The 19758-nt window shown below is 46.5% G+C and overlaps 1 pseudogene; it reads left to right on the top strand.

Moving 5' to 3' along the window:
• The window catches only part of LOC126106205 (uncharacterized), a 64429-nt pseudogene extending 46371 nt beyond the window's left edge, over nucleotides 1-18058 (top strand).
• Nucleotides 18059-19758: the final 1700 nt, after the last annotated feature.

Here is a 19758-nt window from a genome sequence, read left to right as displayed (position 1 = left end):
GCCGGCGCCGGGCCGCCTTTATTCTGCGTCCCCGCAGCACAGCAGCTAATCTCAGACTCGCACACGCACTCACGCACAGCCTCAGGACACACGCACCTGCGTCTCTGGTTCTGCGGCTGTACAGGCGCGTGTCGAATAGCAAGTATCTCCCGCAAATAACTTCTGCAAGCACTTCCTTGAAGGGGTCTGCACACGTTCAGCGCCGGCCTGAGTGGCCGTGCGGTTCTAGGCGCTACAGTCTGGAACCGCGTGACAGCTACGGTCGTAGATTCGAATCCTGCCTCGGGCATGGATGTGTGTGATGTCCTTACGTTCAGCGCCGGCCGGAGTGGCCGAGCGGTTCTAGGCGCTACAGTGTGGAACCGCGTGACAGCTATGGTCGCATGTTCGAATCCCGCCTCGGGCATGGATGTGTGTGATGTCCTTAGGTTAGTTAGGTTTAAGTAGATCTAAGTTCTAGGGGACTGATGACCTCAGATGTTAAGTCCCATAGTGCTCAGAGCCATTTGAACCCAACACGTTCAGTATTTATTGACAATACTAGTTTGTCAAACCTCCACTATACTGAGGCTACCTCATACCACCGACAAAGATGACATCACCGTTTATCAAGGTTATGAAGTCGAACACACAACAGAAAGCGTGTGATGCAGTTATATTAGCTACAGCTTGCAAGCAGCGGAAAACAGCAAGAAAGAGGACGTGGCTCTGAGATTGGTTTAACAAAAAAGAAAAAAAAAGAGTAACGGTTGGTTACATGTTAATTTACTGGGAAATCAGAACCGCGTACCACAAATATGTCATAACTTATTTTCCAATGACTCCTGCAACGTACGTTTTGTTATTAATGATAATAAAAGATAAAACAGAGGAGTAAAATAATTCATTGAAAGAGGTAGTCGCAGTCACGGACATATTAGCAGTAACACTGAGAATTCTGGCGACAGACGTCCATTCGAACGCTCGAAGTTTAGTTCTGTAACATCAGAAAACACAATTAGAAAGACTCCATGCAAACATGTGAAGCAGTTATATCTGTCTGGGAACGATATGTTACGTCAGTTGACGTAAAACATTACTATTTACGTTTTGTAATTCTTAGCGCCTGCAGGCTGAACTCTGAATCGTCATTTTTACCGGAGGACCAGGAATTTAAAGGACTATATAATGGTCTGGATCCATTCGGATTGCAGTGAATGACAACATATGTAGAGAAGCACTTATTATTGACAACAATGAAGCACAAAGAAAATATACATATTCGCCTTTTGACATACGAGGCGCGCGGGCCCCGAAATACGGTCTAGTGCCTGTAAAACGCGTGTCGTATGACACGGCAAACAAACTATCGACAGTTCGTTTCCAACAGCTAGATCTAAAAGGATGACAAAATTCATACGAGAGGCATGACGATCAAGCAGAACGGAAGCAGGGCCAGCCGCTTTTCTATGAAGAAAATGGTATTTGAACCAATTCATGGCAATACAACAGGAACTCAACCTAATGGCATGTTGTCTTCAGTGTCTTTTGCTTTACTTACCCCTTTGTAAATGCAGCAAAAGTGGTAAGAACTTCGCCTCACCACTACAGCAGGCAATAAATGTTATTGTCTCTCCTCTTCAAACAGAAGTAGTAAATGGACTTGTTTGTTTCCTTTTGCCGCCCCAACCTACCCATTCTTATTGTTTAACTGTAGATCAGTCTCGACTACGTTGTACATACTACCTGGTTTATCGAAAAGCCCGTTTTCTGTCAGTTTTTGTGAACAGAAAGTAAGAATTCACCTCGTCTCTGTTCATTCCAATCGCTCTAGCAACAGAAAGCACTTGCGCTTTTTAAATGCTCAAGTCTGCATTGCGTTCTAAAAACGAGAGAAGCCAATCTTTCACTGAACGTTTCTTTTCTTGATTGAATTTATTTTCCAGTCCCATCTGATCAGCTAAATTGAAATCTACTTACTTGAGGTCTGATGCTTGTGGAGCAAAGACACGTGCTTGCAATTTCTTTACATGGACACCTAATTTCCTTTCTGCATCTTCACCTAAGTACGATGATGGTCCACACCCTGTTTTCGGGAAATTGCGCGTAGCAAGTCTTCTCCTTAATGTTCGTTCTGGTATATTTGTAATTCGAGCTGCTTTCGTTTTAGCGTTACCTTCCTCTTCGGCTAGTTTCACGACCTCTGTTAGATCTTCATCACTCCAATTTCCTGTGTCTGTTGTCCTAATGCATTTTCTCGTCATATTTCTGTAAAACAAAACCGTACGGACTCCAAAATCGTACGGACTCCTGCTAGCGGCATCTGTCCCACAATAAGGGTGCGTCATCAGTCTATTTCGATAGGAGCAGAAGCCGCACTCCCATTTTCACCAAAGATGTTAGCGAAAGAAGCTGTCACTCTACTGGCGAAACTACAGTGTTTCTATTGCACACACTAAATACGAATTATAAGCTACCAGGCCAATATCTTACTAGTACCCACTATTAAAAAGGAATCGTGAAAAACTGACTTACTTTAGTCTCGACATCCTAATTTCTTAAATTTCTCCTCTATTTTCCACACCTGTGGTATTAAAAATTGCGAGTAAACTGATCTGACCAACGGTTAAAACCGCAACGAGTGTCGCGCACACAACAACGTCTAATGAGGAATTTCTTGGAAGTTGGCGTCAGTCCCCAACCCCACTTTTTACCAAACAAGAGCTCCAGTCCAACAGCCGGTGAGGAAAACCTCTTCCTCTCTCCTCCTTGCGGCGTGTAATCCTCTTTTCCTCTTCGCGCGCACTCTACTGGGCCGCAGGAAACAGCATCTCGTCGCGGTGCACCAGCACGGTCCCTGATTAACGCTCATCAGACACCGGTAGAAGCCGGCGCTGCCTTCGTTTCCTCACGTCAAGAAATGCCGTTTGCGACTCAACACAGGACGAAAGAAGCGTTTCCTAATTTGTAAATATTGTGTATGAATGCAGGCGCGCACACACACACACACACACACACACACACACACACACACACACACACACACACAAAGCACAAACACACACATCTCGAATAGTTCCAGGAACTGCGAAACTGTACCTCTCGATCACTTTTTTTATTGTTGTTGTTGTTCAAATGGTTCAAATGGCTCTGAGCACTATGGGACTTAACTGCTGTGGTCATCAGTCCCCTAGAACTTAGAACTACTTAAACCTAACTAACCTAAGGACAGCACACACATCCATGCCCGAGGCAGGATTCGAACCTGCGACCGTAGCAGCCCCGAGGTTCCGGACTGCGCGCCTAGAACCACTAGACCACCGCGGCCGGCAAGTTGTTGCTGTTGTGGTCTTCAGTCCTGAGACTGGTTTGATGCAGCTCTCCATGCTACTCTATCCTGTGCAAGCCTCTTCATCTCCCAGTACCTACTGCAGCCTACATCCTTCTGAATCTGCTTAGTGTATTCATCTCTTGGTCTCCCTCTACGATTTTTACCCTCCACGCTGCCCTCCAATACTAAATTGGTGATCTCTTGATGCCTCAGAACATGTCCTACCAACCGATCCCTTCTTCTAGTCAAGTTGTGCCACAAACTCCTCTTCTCCCCAATTCTATACAATACCTCCTCATTAGTTATGTGATCTACCCATCTAATCTTCAGCATTCTTCTGTAGCACAACATTTCGAAAGCTTCTATTCTCTTCTTGTCCAAACTATTTATCGTCCATGTTTCACTTCCATACATGGCTACACTCCATACAAATACTTTCACAAACGACTTCCTGACACTTAAAGCTATACTCGATGTTAACAAACGACCATCATCAGTTATTTTGCTCCCCAAATAGCAAAACTCCTTTACTACTTTAACTGTCTCATTTCCTAATCTAATTCCCTCAGCATCATTCGACTTAATTCGACTAAATTCCATTATCCTCGTTTTGCTTTTGTTGATGTTGATCTTATATCCTCCCTTCAAGACACTGTCCATTCCGTTCAACTCCTCTTCCAAGTCCTTTGCTGTCTCTGACAGAATTACAATGTCATCGGCAAACCTCAAAGTTTTTATTTATTCTCCATGGATTTTAATACCTACTCCCAATTTTTCTTTTGTTTCCTTTACTTTTTTTATTATGAAAATGAAAACACACTGAAATCGAAAGGCTTGAAGTATCAATTATACTCCACGAAAACTGGGACAGAACGTTGGTGTTTCGAAACACATCTCTAGGGACCAGTCGGATGGTGGCCTACACATCTACGTCGTTACCCTGCTATTCACAATAAAGTACCTGGCAGAGTGTTCAATGAATCACCTTCAAACTGTCTCTCTACCGTTCCCCTTTCGTACGGCGTGCGGGAAAAACGAGCATTTAAAGTTTTCTGTGCGAGCCCTCATTTCTCTTATTTTTTCGTGCCGATCATTTCTCCCTATGTAGTTGACTGCCAACAGAATGTTTTCGCCATCGGAGAAGAAAACGGGTGATTGGAATTTCATGAGAAGATCCGGTCGCAACGAGAAACGCCTTTGTTTTAATAATTGCCACTCCAGTTCTTCATATCATGTCTGTGGCACTATCTCCCCTATTTTGCGATAGCTGCCCATCTTTGAACTTTTTCGATGTCATCCGTCTGTCCCACCTGATGCGGATCCCACACCGCGCAGCAATACTCCAGAATAGGGCGGACAAGCGTGGTGTAAGCAGTCTCTTTAGTAGACCTGTTGCACCTTCTAAGTGTTCTGCCAGTGATTCGCAGTCTTTGCTTTGCCCTACCCACAACATTATCTATGTGATCGTTCCGATTTAGGTTATTCGTAATTGTAATACCTAAATATTAAGTTGAATTTACAGCCTTCAGATTTGTGTGGCTTATCGCGCAATCGAAATTTAGCGGATTTCTTTTAGTACTCGTGTGAATAACTTCACACTTTTCCTTATTCAGGGAGTTGGAACTTTTGTGGGGAGCAACACTTCTTTGGAGCTTGGTGATTTTGCTGGCTTTTCACAGGTAGTGGCAATATTTTACTGTCACCAACTTCCACATGGAGAAATGAGCATCGTAATAAAATAAGAAAAATCAGAGCTCGTGCAGAAAGATTTGAGTGTTATTTTTGCCGTGTGTTGCTAGAGGAACGATAGAGAAATAGTCTGTACGTAGTTCAAAGAACCCTCTGCTAGGCGCTTACGTGTGAACTGCAGAGTAGTGACGTAGATGCAGATGTAGATGTTGCACACAATAATACACTCCTGGAAATTGAAATAAGAACACCGTGAATTCATTGTCCCAGGAAGGGGAAACTTTATTGACACATTCCTGGGGTCAGATACATCACATGATCACACTGACAGAACCACAGGCACATAGACACAGGCAACAGAGCACGCACAATGTCGGCACTAGTACAGTGTATATCCACCTTTCGCAGCAATGCAGGCTGCTATTCTCCCATGGAGACGATCGTAGAGATGCTGGATGTAGTCCTGTGGAACGGCTTGCCATGCCATTTCCACCTGGCGCCTCAGTTGGACCAGCGTTCGTGCTGGACGTGCAGACCGCGTGAGACGACGCTTCATCCAGTCCCAAACATGCTCAATGGGGGACAGATCCGGAGATCTTGCTGGCCAGGGTAGTTGACTTACACCTTCTAGAGCACGTTGGGTGGCACGGGATACATGCGGACGTGCATTGTCCTGTTGGAACAGCAAGTTCCCTTGCCGGTCTAGGAATGGTAGAACGATGGGTTCCAAACACGCATACGACCATCATTGGCACCAAGGCAGAAGCGACTCTCATCGCTGAAGACGACACGTCTCCATTCGTCCCTCCATTCACGCCTGTCGCGACACCACTGGAGGCGGGCTGCACGATGTTGGGGCGTGAGCGGAAGACGGCCTAACGGTGTGCGGGACCGTAGCCCAGCTTCATGGAGACGGTTGCGAATGGTCCTCGCCGATACCCCAGGAGCAACAGTGTCCCTAATTTGCTGGGAAGTGGCGGTGCGGTCACCTACGGCACTGCGTGGGATCCTACGGTCTTGGCGTGCATCCGTGCGTCGCTGCGGTCCGGTCCCAGGTCGACGGGCACGTGCACCTTCCGCCGACCACTGGCGACAACATCGATGTACTGTGGAGACCTCACGCCCCACGTGTTGAGCAATTCGGCGGTACGTCCACCCGGCCTCCCGCATGCCCACTATACGCCCTCGCTCAAAGTCCGTCAACTGCACATACGGTTCACGTCCACGCTGTCGCGGCATGCTACCAGTGTTAAAGACTGCGATGGAGCTCCGTATGCCAAGGCAAACTGGCTGACACTGACGGCGGCGGTGCACAAATGCTGCGCAGCTAGCGCCATTCGACGGCCAACACCGCGGTTCCTGGTGTGTCCGCTGTGCCGTGCGTGTGATCATTGCTTGTACAGCCCTCTCGCAGTGTCCGGAGCAAGTATGGTGGGTCTGACACACCGGTGTCAATGTGTTCTTTTTTCCATTTCCAGGAGAGTATTATAGGCTTAATTTTGTTTCCTCTCAGGCAGTATAGCACAGCAGCGTATATTCTAAAACAGGTGTTATTAGGAATTAATTTTCATATATGTTGAAAGCCTGAAAAAACTGTGAACAGTCACTATTTTATGATAACTTATTTGGCATTACCTACTTGCCCAGCATCACACTAGGTCTAGGTTAGGCTGGAATGTAACAGCGTGGTTCTGAGTTAGTGAAGACAAACAATGTGAAGCCACGAGAAATGGGTGTGGTGACAGACTGTGCTGTATCTTAGCCCAAGGTCCAGGCAAGGTTGGACTGTGGCAGTTTGCTTGTGAGTTGGCGAAGCCAACGAATCTGAGAGGAAAGATCTACCGGAAGCGTTTTGGACTCGGAAAAAATGTCAACACGTTCCATCTCCACACAACTGTCCCAAACTCGTATTCACTGTTGGGGGAGGATAGCGGCGTCTAACTACAATAGATTGTAAATGTAAGCGACGATCAGTTTCCGTTCGAAGGTCATACATTCCTGAATCGCTATGCCAGACAGGCAAACTCACCATGAGCATTGAGCCAAGCACCCCATCCGGGGCACCAGGTTGAAGACACCTGTTTGGTAAAGCGCCGTGACCTGCTGCGAGAAGAAGTCCGTAAATGCCTACTGCACATCCTCGTCCGACAGAAATCGCCAACCCTTCAAGGCCATTTTTAAGGAACTGAAGGCGTGGTAATCGCATGGGGCAGATCAGGATTTCAGGGCGAGTGCTCGAGTGTCTCCCACTTGAATTGAGGTAACTTCCGAACCCCCCCCCCATCCCCCCCGCTCAGATAGCCGGACGCATTTGGTAATGACGCCGCTATAGTTCACGTTTTCGCATTTGCAACACGCACGTCGGAAAGAGACGAATGTCACTCCAACCATTTTCCTATAAGTCGATGCTTATATACCAGCATCGGGTTTCCAGCCGCGTCGAGTGATTAAAATGACACGAGCTTTCGGCCAAGCACTCCTTGGCTGCCAGTGGTCTCCTGGTACTCCCCTTACATACACTAGCTGTCGGCTGTGACGTCACTAGTGCCCGCGGCATCGCCATATATCAGCAAATGTTGACTCGGCGACGCGCGGTAGCGTTCTCGCTTCCCACGCCCGGGTTCCCGGGTTCGATTCCCGGCGGTGTCAGGGATTTTCTCTGCCTCGTGATGACTGGGTGTTGTGTGATGTCCTTAGGTTAGTTAGGTTCAAGTAGTTCTAAGTTCTAGGGGACTGATGACCATAGATGTTAAGTCCCATAGGGCTCAGAGCCATTTGAACCATTTTTTGACTCGGCGACGAAACATGAATTACCTCGAAGAAAGCGGCCTATTGACACACAGTCAACATGGGTTTAGAAAACATCGTTCTTGTGAAACACAACTAGCTCTTTATTCACATGAAGTGCTGAGTGCTATTAACAAGGGATTTCAGATCGATTCCGTATTTCTGGATTTCCGGAAGGTTTTTGACACTGTACCACACAAGCGGCTCGTAGTGAACTTGCGTGCTTATGGAATATCGTCTCAGTTATGTGACTGGATTTGTGGTTTCCTGTCAGAGAGGTCACAGTTCGTAGTAATTGACGGAAAGTCATCGAGTAAAACAGAAGTGATTTCTGGCGTTCCCCGAGGTAGTGTTATAGGCCCTTTGCTGTTCCTTGTCTATATAAACAATTTGGGAGACAATCTGAGCAGCCGTCTTCGGTTATTTGCAGACGACGCTGTCGTTTATCGACTAGTGAAATCATCAGAAGATCAAAAACAGATTGCAAAACGATTTAGGAAAGATATCTGAATAGTGCGAAAATTGGCAGTTAACTATAAATAACGAAAAGGTGAGGTCAACCTAATGAGTGCTGAAAGAACTCGTTAAACTTCGGTTACAATATAAATCAGTCAGATCTAAAAGCCGTAAATTCAACTAAATACCTAGGTATTACAATTACGAACAACTTAAATTGGAAGGAACACATAGAAAATGTTGTAGGGAAGGCTAACCAAAGACTGCTTCTTATTGGCAGAACACTTAGAAAATGTAACAGACCTACTAAGGAGACTGCCTACACTACGCTTGTCTGTCCTCTTTTAGAATACTCCTGCGCGGTGTGGGATCCTTACCAGGTAGGACTGACGGAGTACATGGAAAAAGTGCAAAGAAAGGCAGCACGTTTTGTATTATCGCGAAATATGGAAGAGAGTGTCACAGAAATGATACAGGATTTGGGCTGGACATCATTAAAAGAAAGGCGTTTTTCGTTGCGACGGAATCTTCTCATGAAATTCCAATCACCAACTTTCTCCTCCGAATGCGAAAATATTTTGTTGACACCGACTTACATAGGGAGCAACGATCACCAAGATAAAATAAGGAAAATCAGAGCTCGTACAGAAATGTATAGGTGTTGATTCTTTCCGCGCGCTGTACGAGATCGGAATAATAGGGAATTGTGAAGATTGTTCAATGAACCTTCTGCCAGGCACTTAAATGTGATTTGCAGAGTATCCATGTAGATGTAGATGTCCTGGTTCGCACTAAATGCTTCTGGTATGTGCCATTAAGCAAACGATTGCAATAAAAATCACCGATAACACCCTGACTAGAAACGGTGTCCTGCAGCGCAGCATGGTGTGGGATCCAGCAATAGCGCAGCTAAGGCGGCCACATCAAACGCCGAATCAACGTATGCGATCCCGGGGGCACCAGTGACGTCACAGCCGGCGGCTAGTGTACATAAGGGGCGTTTCAACAGCGTACTAGCAGTTGTACCACTTGACAATGGCAACGAGTGCATGGCCGAAAACTCGTGTAATTTTTATCACTTGACGCGGCTGGAAACTCGAGAACATTTTATTCAGTGTTACCGCTGCAAGACTGAGTTCTCGTATCCCTCACATTAGTGGCATGGCAGGAAGCGGCATTACTGCAGCGATGCCACCGACAACGTGCAACTGCGGCGCCACGGGCTGTGGCTGTGGCGTCTCTGGTGGCGCGTGTGAACGCGGCCCCACGATGTAGCGGCGGTCGCAGACGGCTTTTTCAGGGGTCAGTGACTGCTCGCTACCTGGGGCGGGTCGCGCGCCTCAAGGGAAAGCCGACACCGCTGCAGGTATACACAGTTACACAGTGTGCAGAATACACGAGGCGCCGTTATACAGGATAGCCGCCTGAGCCGCCGTGGGAAACGCTCGAGGCCCGCCACGCTGCCAGAAAGGAGAACGCAGGGTGTATAATCCCCGCACCTGCCCGCGGAAGGATTTTCGGAGCGCCCCAGGCCCACTGCTGTAACCCTTCACTGGCGAACCTGCCGTCTCTATATCCGTCTGCTCCTTCGTGTATCACTGCACATCGCGCTCTCGCCCTAAAGTTGGCGAGCGTCTGCACTCGTAGATACAGACGGGACGGCTTGTACAGCTCAACCACACTGCTGAGGAACAACTAACACTTGCCACGACACAATCGACAGTTGCAACAGAACACCGGACCAATGACAGTGAAAATAAATGTAGAGGACGGGACGTGTCAACTGCAGCGAAGCCTGTGAACGAACGCTCTGTATGTATTGGACAATTCGCGCAGCACGGTGTTTGACGAAGGTGGTTGTGGATTCTATTAGTCCGACATTCTTTGCGTAAGGCAAAATGTCTCTAAGACATCATACGAATGCTTACGATTGTGGAAGAGCAGTTGGACGGTTCGAAGCGGTCAAAGTGTTACCGCTGTGGCCGGCTTGAGTGGCCGAGCGGGTCTAGGCGCTACAGTCTGGAGCCGCGCGACCGCTGCGGTCGCAGGTTCGAATCCTGCCTCGCGCATAGATGGGTGTGATGTCCTTAGGTTAGTTAGGTTTAAGTAGTTGTAAGTTCTAGGGGACTGATGGCCTCACAAGTTAAGTCCCATAATGCTCAGAGCTACTTTGTTACTGCTGTGGCCATGATTATGGATCCGAAACATCTCGCGATTAAAGGAAGGGCACAGAACGTAGAAATGCTACGCTATGTGATCTAAAGTATCCGGACACATGGCTGAAAATGGCGCCCTCCATCGGTAATGATGGGATTCAGTATGGTGTTGGCCTATCCTTAGCCTTCATGACAGCTTCCACCCTCACGGGCATACGTTCAGTCAGGTGTTGGGAAGTTTCTTGGGGTATAGCAGCCCATTCTTCACGGAGTGCTGCATTGAGGAGAGGTCTTGATGTTGATCGGTGAGGCCTGGCACAAAGTGAGCGTTCCACAACATCCCAAAGATGTTCTGTAGGATTCAGGTCAGGACTCAGTACAGGCCAGCCCATTACAGGGATGTTATTGTCGTATAACCACTCTGCCATAGGCCGTGCATTATGAAGAGGTGCTCGATCGTGTTGAAAGATGCAATCGCAGTCCCCGAATTGCTTTTCATCAGTGGTAAGCAAGAAAGTGATTAAAAACGCCAATGTAGGCCTGTTCTGTGATACTGCCACGTAAAACAACAAGGGGTGCAAGCCCCCTCCATGAAAAACACGACCACACCACTAACACCACCGCCTCCGAATTGTACTATTGGCTATCTACACACGCTGGCAGATGGCGTTCACCGGGCATTCGCCATACCCACTCCCTGCCATCGGATCGCTACATTGTGTACCGTGATTCGTCACTCCACGAAACGTTTTTCCACTGTTCGATTATCCAATGTTTACGCTCCTTACACCAAACGGGGCGTCGTTTGGCATTTACCGGCGTGATGTGTGGCTTATGATGAGCCGCTCGACCACAAAATACAAGTTTTGTCACCTCCCGCCTAACTGTCATAATACTTACAGTGGATCCTGATGCAGTTTGGAATTCCCGTGTGATGGTCTAGATAGACATCTGCCTATTACACATTACGGCCCTCTTCAACTGTCGGCGGTCTCTGTCAGTCAGCAGACGAGATCGGCGAGCCATGTGTGGCTCATATTCGTGCCATATCTCTGTTTTTACTGTACTGTACTGTACTCGTTATGTTAATTTCTTCTACCGGTGTCACTGAGTTGCCGCCTTGCCTGCCTTTGAGCGGCAGCAGCGGCGCTTATCGATATAAGCCCTGGCGTATTACCTTTGCTGACTGCTGTTACTTCCCGGTTGTCGTGTGTTCGTAGTTAGTTCGGATATGCAGGGAGTTGCAACGCGCTAAGAGTGGAGTTCGGACCTGGCAGTCGGACAGTTGGGACGCGGCAGGGGCCGGTCGGTTTGGAACGGTTCAAATGGCTCTAAGTACCATGGGACTTAACATCTGAGGTCATCAGTCCCCTAGAACTTAGAACTACTTAAACTAACATAAGGACATCACACACAGCCATGCCCGAGGCAGGATACGAAACTGCGACCGTAGCGGTCGCGCGGTTCCAGACTGAAGCGTCTAGAACCGCTCGGCCACTACGGGGCGGGTTGGAGCGGCAGTGTGTTTCTGATAACCATGACTCGCCCGACCTTTGCCGGCACACATGGTTTCAATAGAGACGTTCTTGTTTGATCGTCGGTTGGTCGTCTAACCGGACGACGTGATTGCTCGCCGATCGTTTATGGGTTGACGATGTGTGTGTCTTAACTCGTCGTTCGTCCTCGTCACTGCATAGTCACTGCTTTTGTTCGCGTTCTTCGTCCAAGTATTTGTGGTATTGTGTGTAGCTTGTGATGTCGACTGCCCAGTTATTTTAGTGCTGTTTCCGTGCTGATGTGTAGCAGTTGGCCGGCCGTAGTGGCCGAGTGGTTCTAGGCGCTTCAGTCTGGAACCGCGCGGTTGCTACGGTCGCAGGTGCAAATCCTGCCTCGGGCATGAATGGGAGTGACGTCCTTAGGTTAGTTAGGTTTAAGTAGTTCTAAGTTCTAGGGGACTGATGACCTCAGCAGTTAAGTCCCATAGTGCTCAGAGCCATTTGAACCATTTTTTTGTAGCAGTTGGTCGGTTGGTGCAGTCGTGACGTAGCACCAGTGGGGCCTGCACCGTCAGGAAGATGCGGGTAGCTACTACTTGCCCGACGATTGCCGACACACATGTTTTGAGTGGGGACGACTTTGGTTGACCGTCGGTCGGTCGTCTTGTTAGACGACGTGCATTTGGCCGGCGATTGCTTATGGGTTGGCTGTGTGCGCCGACTCGTGGCTCGTCCTCGTTATTGCACAGTCACTGCCGTGAACATCGTCTACTCCTCGTGCAGATGTTCGTGTTGCTGTGTGTAGTTTATGTGATTTTCACTGACAAGTTTATTTAGGTGTTGCCGGCGTACTGCCTCTGAGTTAGTGGGTCGTTCGATTAAACAACGTGGGTTTTCGGGTCGTCCACCCCTTATGGGTTGTCTGGGATACGTTCTTGTTTGGTTCCACCGTCCCTGCTGTCAGCATCGTTGCAATTTTGGTGCAAGTGTGGAGCCTTGGTCCGCTGACTGTCTGTCGGTTGGGTTGTCGTTGGATCGTGAATGGTTGGCCCGACTGCCTGTCTCACCTAAGCGAGAGTTAGTGTTTCAATTACAGGCCGACCCTCGAACATCTGAGCACCCTTCTGTGTGCTGCCCTTTTATTTTAATTTGTTCGTGTTATTGGTACTTGTATGGCTTTTATCCGGTTTTCAGCCAATTTGAATTTAACATGTTTACTTCAACCTATTGAGCCGGCCGTTGTGGCCATGCGGTTCTAAGCGCTTCAGTCTGGAACCACGCGACCGCTACGGTCGCCGGTTCGAATCCTACCTCGGGCATGGATGTGTGTGATGTCCTTAGGTTAGTTAGGTTTAAGTAGTTCTAAGTTCTAGGGGACTGATGACCTCAGAAGTTAAGTCCCATAGTGCTCAGAGCCATTTGAACCATTTTTCAACCTATTGAATTTTTAAGTCTTCCGCCTTCAGCCTGTTTGAGTTTCAGTTGTTTGTTCTTAAGGCCTTCAGCCTAAATTAAAGAACTGTTTCACATAAGGACTTTGGTATTTTAAAAAAAGGAAATTAATGTTTTGGAGTTTTACGTGTTCGGCCTTCAGCCGATTTGAATTTAACATGTTTACTTCAGCCTAACTGAAGAACTGTTTTAAGATAAGGCTTGGCTTTTAAATTTCTGATTATGCCTGCGTTTTATGTTGTTGGCCTGCAACCGTTTTTAAAATTAAGTTGGCTTTCAGCTGGTAATTAAGTCCCAAGGGTTAAAGCTGTGTGTTTTAAAAATTTTTTGGGCTCTTGTAATGTTTGATCAAATAATAAAGTTGTATGTTCGAGTGTAACTGACAGCCCCTTATTTTGGCTCCTTTTCACAATTTATTCTATCTGTCCTGTTCTGAGGGTTAAGCAGAGCATTTTAGTCGGCCTGTACGAAAAGAATGGCTCTGAGCACTATGGGATGTAACTGCTGAGGTCATCAGTCCCCTAGAACTTAGAATATAAATAACCTAAGGACATCACACACATCCATGCCCGAGGCAGGATTCGAACCTGCGACTATAGGGGTCGCGTGGTTCCAGACTGATCCACCTAGAACCGCTCGGCCACAACGGCCGGCGGAAAGATTCCAGCTGACGGGACATGTAGTACAACAGGTCCAATTTGGAAGCAGAGGGGAAGTCTAGCTGAATGTAAAAACTACCGCCCAATACGCCTTCTGTCACACACCATGAAAGTATTCGAGCGCATCATCGATAAAAGGATTTATCAGTCTCTCCATCAATCAATGGGAATTCGTGAAGGGCTGTGGGACGACAGCTCGCCTGCTTAGCGGAAAGCACCTCTACATCTACATCCATACTCCACAAGCCACCTGACGTTGTGTGGCGGAGGGTACCTTGAGTACCTCTATCGGTTCTCCGTCATGCTTGACTCCCCGGTGAAGGTATGTTCTCGAAACTTCAACAAAAGCCCGTACCGAGCTACTGATCGTCTCTCCTGCAGAGTCTTCCACTGGAAGATTGCTAAATGATCCTGTAACGAAGCGCGCTGCTCTCCATTGGATCTTCTCTAGCTCTTCTATCAATCCTATCCGGTACGGATCCCACACTGCTGAGCAGTATTCAAGCAGTGGGCGAACAAGCATACTGTAACCTACTTCCTTTGTTTTCGGATTGCAATTCCTTAGGATTCTTCCAATGAATCTCAGTCTGGCATCTGCTTTACCGACGATCAACTTTATATGATCATTCCATTTTAAATCACTCCTAATGCGTACTCCCAGATAATTTATGGAATTAACTGTTTCCAGCTGGTGACCTGCTATATTGTAGCTAAATGATAAAGGATCTGTGTATTCTCAGCACATTACACTTGTCTACATTGAGATTCAATTGCCATTCCCTGCACCATGCGCCAATTCGCTGCAGATCCTCCTGCATTTCAGTACAATTTTCCATTGTTACAACCTCTCTATACACCTCAGCATCATCTGCAAAAAGCCTCAGTGAACTTCCGATGTCATCCACCAGGTCATTTATGTATATTGTGAATAGCAACGGTCCTACGACACTCCCCTGCGGCACACCTGAAGTCACTCTTACTTCGGGAAACTTCTCTCCATTGAGAATGACATGCTGCGTCCTGTTATCTAGGAACTCTTCAATCCAATCACACGAATGGTCTGATAGTCCATATGCTCTTACTTTGTTCATTAAACGACTGTGGGGAACTGTATCGAATGCCTTGCGGAAGTCAAGAAACACGGCATCTACCTGTGAACCCGTGTCTATGGCCCTCTGAGTCTCGTGGACGAATAGCGCGAGCTGGGTTTCACACGATCGTCGTTTTCGAAACCGATGCTGATTCCTACAGAGTAGATTTCTAGTCTCCAGAAAAGTCATTGTACTCGAACATAATACGTGTTCCAAAATTCTACAACTGATAGACGTTAGAGATAGAGGTCTATAGTTCTGCACATCTGTTCGACGTTCCTTCTTGAAAACGGGAATGAGCTGTGTCCTTTTCCTATCCTTTGGAACGCTACGCTCTTCTAGAGACCTACCGTACACCGCTGCAAGAAGGGGGGCAAGTTCCTTGGCGTACTCTGTGTAAAATCGAACTAGTATCCCATCAGATCGAGCGGCCTTTCCTCTTTTGAGCGATTTTAATTGTTTCTCTATCCCTCTGTCGTCTATTTCGATATCTACCATTTTGTCATCTGTGCGACAATCTAGAGAAGGAACTACAGTGCAGTCTTCCTCTGTGAAACAGCTTTGGAAAAAGACATTTAGTATTTCGGCCTTTAGTCTGTCATCCTCTGTTTCAGTACCATTTTGGTCACAGAGTGTTATCGGCACGAGTCGGTTCTCTGTTTAACTGATCAAGGTAGTTTTCAGATAAAGCACTTTAAAAAATTTCACTGTTTTCTTTGTCCCTGCCACCCGTTATGAACGTCTGAAGTCAAAACATCTACACTTTGCCTTTCTCAATCTCGAAAAGGCCTTTGACCGAGAGTGCCACACGAGTTAATTTGGCTCGCCCAGCGAGAGCACGGACTGCCTGAAGAGCTCATTAGGTGGGTCTGACTGCTCTACCAGAACCCGAAGAGCCGGTTACAGTCAGCTGCCAGACTATCTGACGACATTCCGTGCGAGCTCATCAGGGACATGCTCTCTCACCGCTCCTATTTATCACTGTCATGGATACCGTCAAAAGAAACCCGCAGAAACCTCACCCTGGACGTTACTGTATGCTGATGATGTGCTACTGGCCAGTGAAGATAAGAATGACCTATAACTTCAAGTTATGGAATGACCGTCTTGCAGACGTAGGACTACGGCTCAATGTGTTGAAAACAGATTACCTTTCCACAGATTTAAATGACTCTGTAACCATCAGAATCAATGGTGTTGACCTCCCAACAGCAAGGACTTTCAAGTACCTGGGCTCGACAGTTGCTGCCGATGGAAATCTCAGTGCAGAAATCTCCAACCGCCTTAGCAGCGCGTGGCTCAAATGGCGTTCCGTTACTGGAGTACTACACGATAAGAAAATTCCAAACAGGCTTAAATCAAAAGTATACCGATCAGTAATCAGTCCAGTTGCACTGCACGGGGCCGAATGCTGGCCTTCAACAAAGGAAGTAGACCAAAGTCTTGCTGTTCTGGAGACGAAAATACTTACAAGGGAACCTCCCCATCGCACCCCTCTCGGATTTAGTTATGAGTTGGCACAGTGGATACGCCTTGAAAAACTGAACAACATCAATCGAGAAAATAGGAAGAAGTTGTGTGGAACTATGAAAAAATAAACAAAATATACAAACTGGGTAGTCCATGTGGGATAGGCAATACCAAGGCCAAAACACTCTCCGGAGTGCCGTGGTCCCGTGGTTAGCGTGAGCAGCTGCGAAACGAGAGGTCCTTGGTTCAAGTCTTCCCTCGAGTGTAAATTTACTTTCTTTATTTTCGCAAAGTTATGATCTGTCGTTCGTTCATTGACGTCTCTGTTCACTGTAATAAGTTTAGTGTCTGTGTTTTGCGACCGCACCGCAAAACCGTGCGATTAGTAGACGAAAGGACATGCTTCTCCAATGGGAACCGAAAACATTTGATCGAAAGCTTATAGGTCAACCGATTCCTCCACAGGAAAACACGTCTGATATATTCTATACGACACTGGTGACGGCATGTGCGTCACATGACAAGAATATGTTGTCGACCCACCTAACTTGTACACTTGGCGAATGGGTAAAAAGATTCTTCTACCTTGCCCGATTTAGGTTTTCTTGTGGATGTCATAATCACTCCCAAAAAAGTATGAAAACGTAAGAGTTTGTCACATAAACTGCAACAAATGAATGGAACAGTTTCAGAGTCGCACAGTTTTCCCTGTGCTCTGTCAAAACATGTTTTTAACGTTTTCAAATTTTTCCGTGTGTAGACCGTCAAATGCTGCATATGTCCAAGCAAATCTGAACATGTCCTGGAATTTTGGAGAGCGAAGTTGATTATGTGTGAGTGCTTGAACTTTGATAATTTTCTGAAAATAAAAAAAAATAAACTTTTCACTTGAAGGAAGACTTCAACCAACGACGTCTCGTTCCGCAGCTGCTCACGCTAACCACGGGACCACGGTGCTCCTCAGCTCAGATTATCCTTCAAGTTGCCTATCTTGCGCATGGACTACTCAGTTTGTATATTTTGCTTCTTTTTTTCATAGTTCCACACAACTTCTTCCTGTTTTCTCGATTGATGTGTGTTCAGTGTTTCAAGGCCTATCCACTGTGCCAACTTATAACTAAATCTGAGGGGGGTGCGATGGGGAGGTTCCCTTGTTAGGTGGACATCGGGATTAACATTGCATGACCACGTCACAAATAATGAAGGTCGCAGGCTATACGGTGTTGCACCAATAGTAAGCGAAATGAGAGAAAGCCGCCTACGTTGGTACGGGCATGTCCTTAAAGCAGACGGGACAACAGTGGCAAAGACTAGTTTCAGCCTAAATGTAAATGGGAAATGGCCAGCAGGACAGCCAAGGCAGCGACGGCTTGACGCCCTGCATGAAGACCTCAAGATCTCACGCTTTCACCCTGATCAGGCAGGAGATCCCAAGAAGTGGCGACAACGAGCCAAAACAGGGGACGCCGCCAGCACGCGGGACAAACGCTAAGGAAGAAGAAGATTACGTTGTAGCTTATGTCACTGGATCAGGGAGATTCGGTTGTTTTTGCATGTATTTCATGATCAATCATTTCTCTTGATAATGTCCGCAGCTCGTGGTCTTGCGGTAGTGTTCTCGCTTCCCGCGCACGGGGTCCCGGGTTCGATTCCTGGCGGGGTCAGGGATTTACTCTGCCTCGTGATGATTGGGTGTTGCGTGTTTTTCATAATCATTTCATCATCACTGACTCACGAGTCGCCGAAGTGGCGTCAACTAAAAAGGACTTGCAATACGGCGGCCGAACTTCCCCGCCCAACAGTGCCATGTGATCATTTCATTTTTTTCTCTTGACAATGTACTAATGCTTGGAACGCAAAAATTTAGTAACTATTTCGCTAATTAACTAGAAAAATGATCAAAAATGAACTTTAATTTTACGGCTGCTTTCTCGCCGCTTGGGGCGCTAGTGTCGCACCAAAGACGGTAACAATTTTCACTGCAGTGAGCGTCGCGACTGTATATGTTAGACTGTGGTTCTGAGTACAAGCAATGTGATCTTTGGTTGCCAGTCGTTTGTCGTTGATAGCGTAACATTCGTGGATTATTAAGTGACAGACACTGGTATCGGTTACGCTGCTATTTGGTTTGAGAATATAACTAGCAGGACACAGAGATGCAAACGCAGAGAATGTTAGTTTTTGGTAATATGGTTTTGTAAAGATGTGAGGAGTGTGAAGATATTCAGGTAATGTTGCTGCTGCATTGCTTGCTCGCACGTAATTTATAATGAGTTTGTGAAGGGTAAATATGCAGTATGATTTTACTATTGTCGAAACGATATTAAACAAAATTATGATTAGACTGGAACTCATATGATATCATAGTGCGCAGCGATCGTTGAATACGGATGTGGAGAAAATAACAGCAGACGATCGCGAAATCCGTCGCTTTATTACAGCAGATCGAGATATCAACAATTACTCAGTCATCTTCAGTGCCACGTAACACTTCGGACTATCATCTGTTGTTATGTTCCCTGATTATGTAGTAGCTGAATTATAGATTTGTTGTAATAAAACGACGGATTTCAAGGCAGAATGCTGTTAATTCTTCCGTTGTCTTTAAACAAAATTATCTGCTCACATGTCTTGGGCTCAGAGCCGTAGATTCACTACTCCTTTACCCTTTCATAACGAGTTATATTTCCTTTTAAGAATTGAATTTCGTGAAATTTGTTGTAATAGTTAAAAGTCAGTTTCACGATACAGTTTTTCTTTTAATTCTAGTCTCTTCGACATCACCGAAGAGGTTCAGTTTCTTTGATCGTCCCCTAACAATTTATTTTCTAATCGAGTGTCACCACGTGGCACTTGGGGGAATACAGTTACTGAAAGCCTAAAGTATGATCTGCTTAACGTATCTGCTTTTCCTTGCGCTGCATTTGGGCTAAGTTTTCTGTACGCTGCACTTTGTTTGCTACTGCGCTGTATTTTAACGTTCACCACTTTCGAACAGTACTAAGTTTTTGTTGCCACAAGGTAAGTTGGGCCAATTTGCCATCACTGTTAGGACACAGGATGATTATTCACAGTCAGACACAGCATTAAAAATCATCATCAGGATCAGTTCAGTTAAAATTTAATTCACATATCATTTCTTTTGTCAGATATACTTACTCTTACGGTGGTGTATTACATGTTTGCATGTGT

The sequence above is a fragment of the Schistocerca cancellata genome, chromosome 10 (genome assembly GCF_023864275.1).
Source record: "Schistocerca cancellata isolate TAMUIC-IGC-003103 chromosome 10, iqSchCanc2.1, whole genome shotgun sequence".
NCBI classification, from domain to species: Eukaryota; Metazoa; Arthropoda; class Insecta; order Orthoptera; family Acrididae; genus Schistocerca; species Schistocerca cancellata.
The sequence above is the reverse complement of the archived record's forward strand: the minus strand, read 5'-3'. Positions and strand labels throughout refer to the sequence as shown.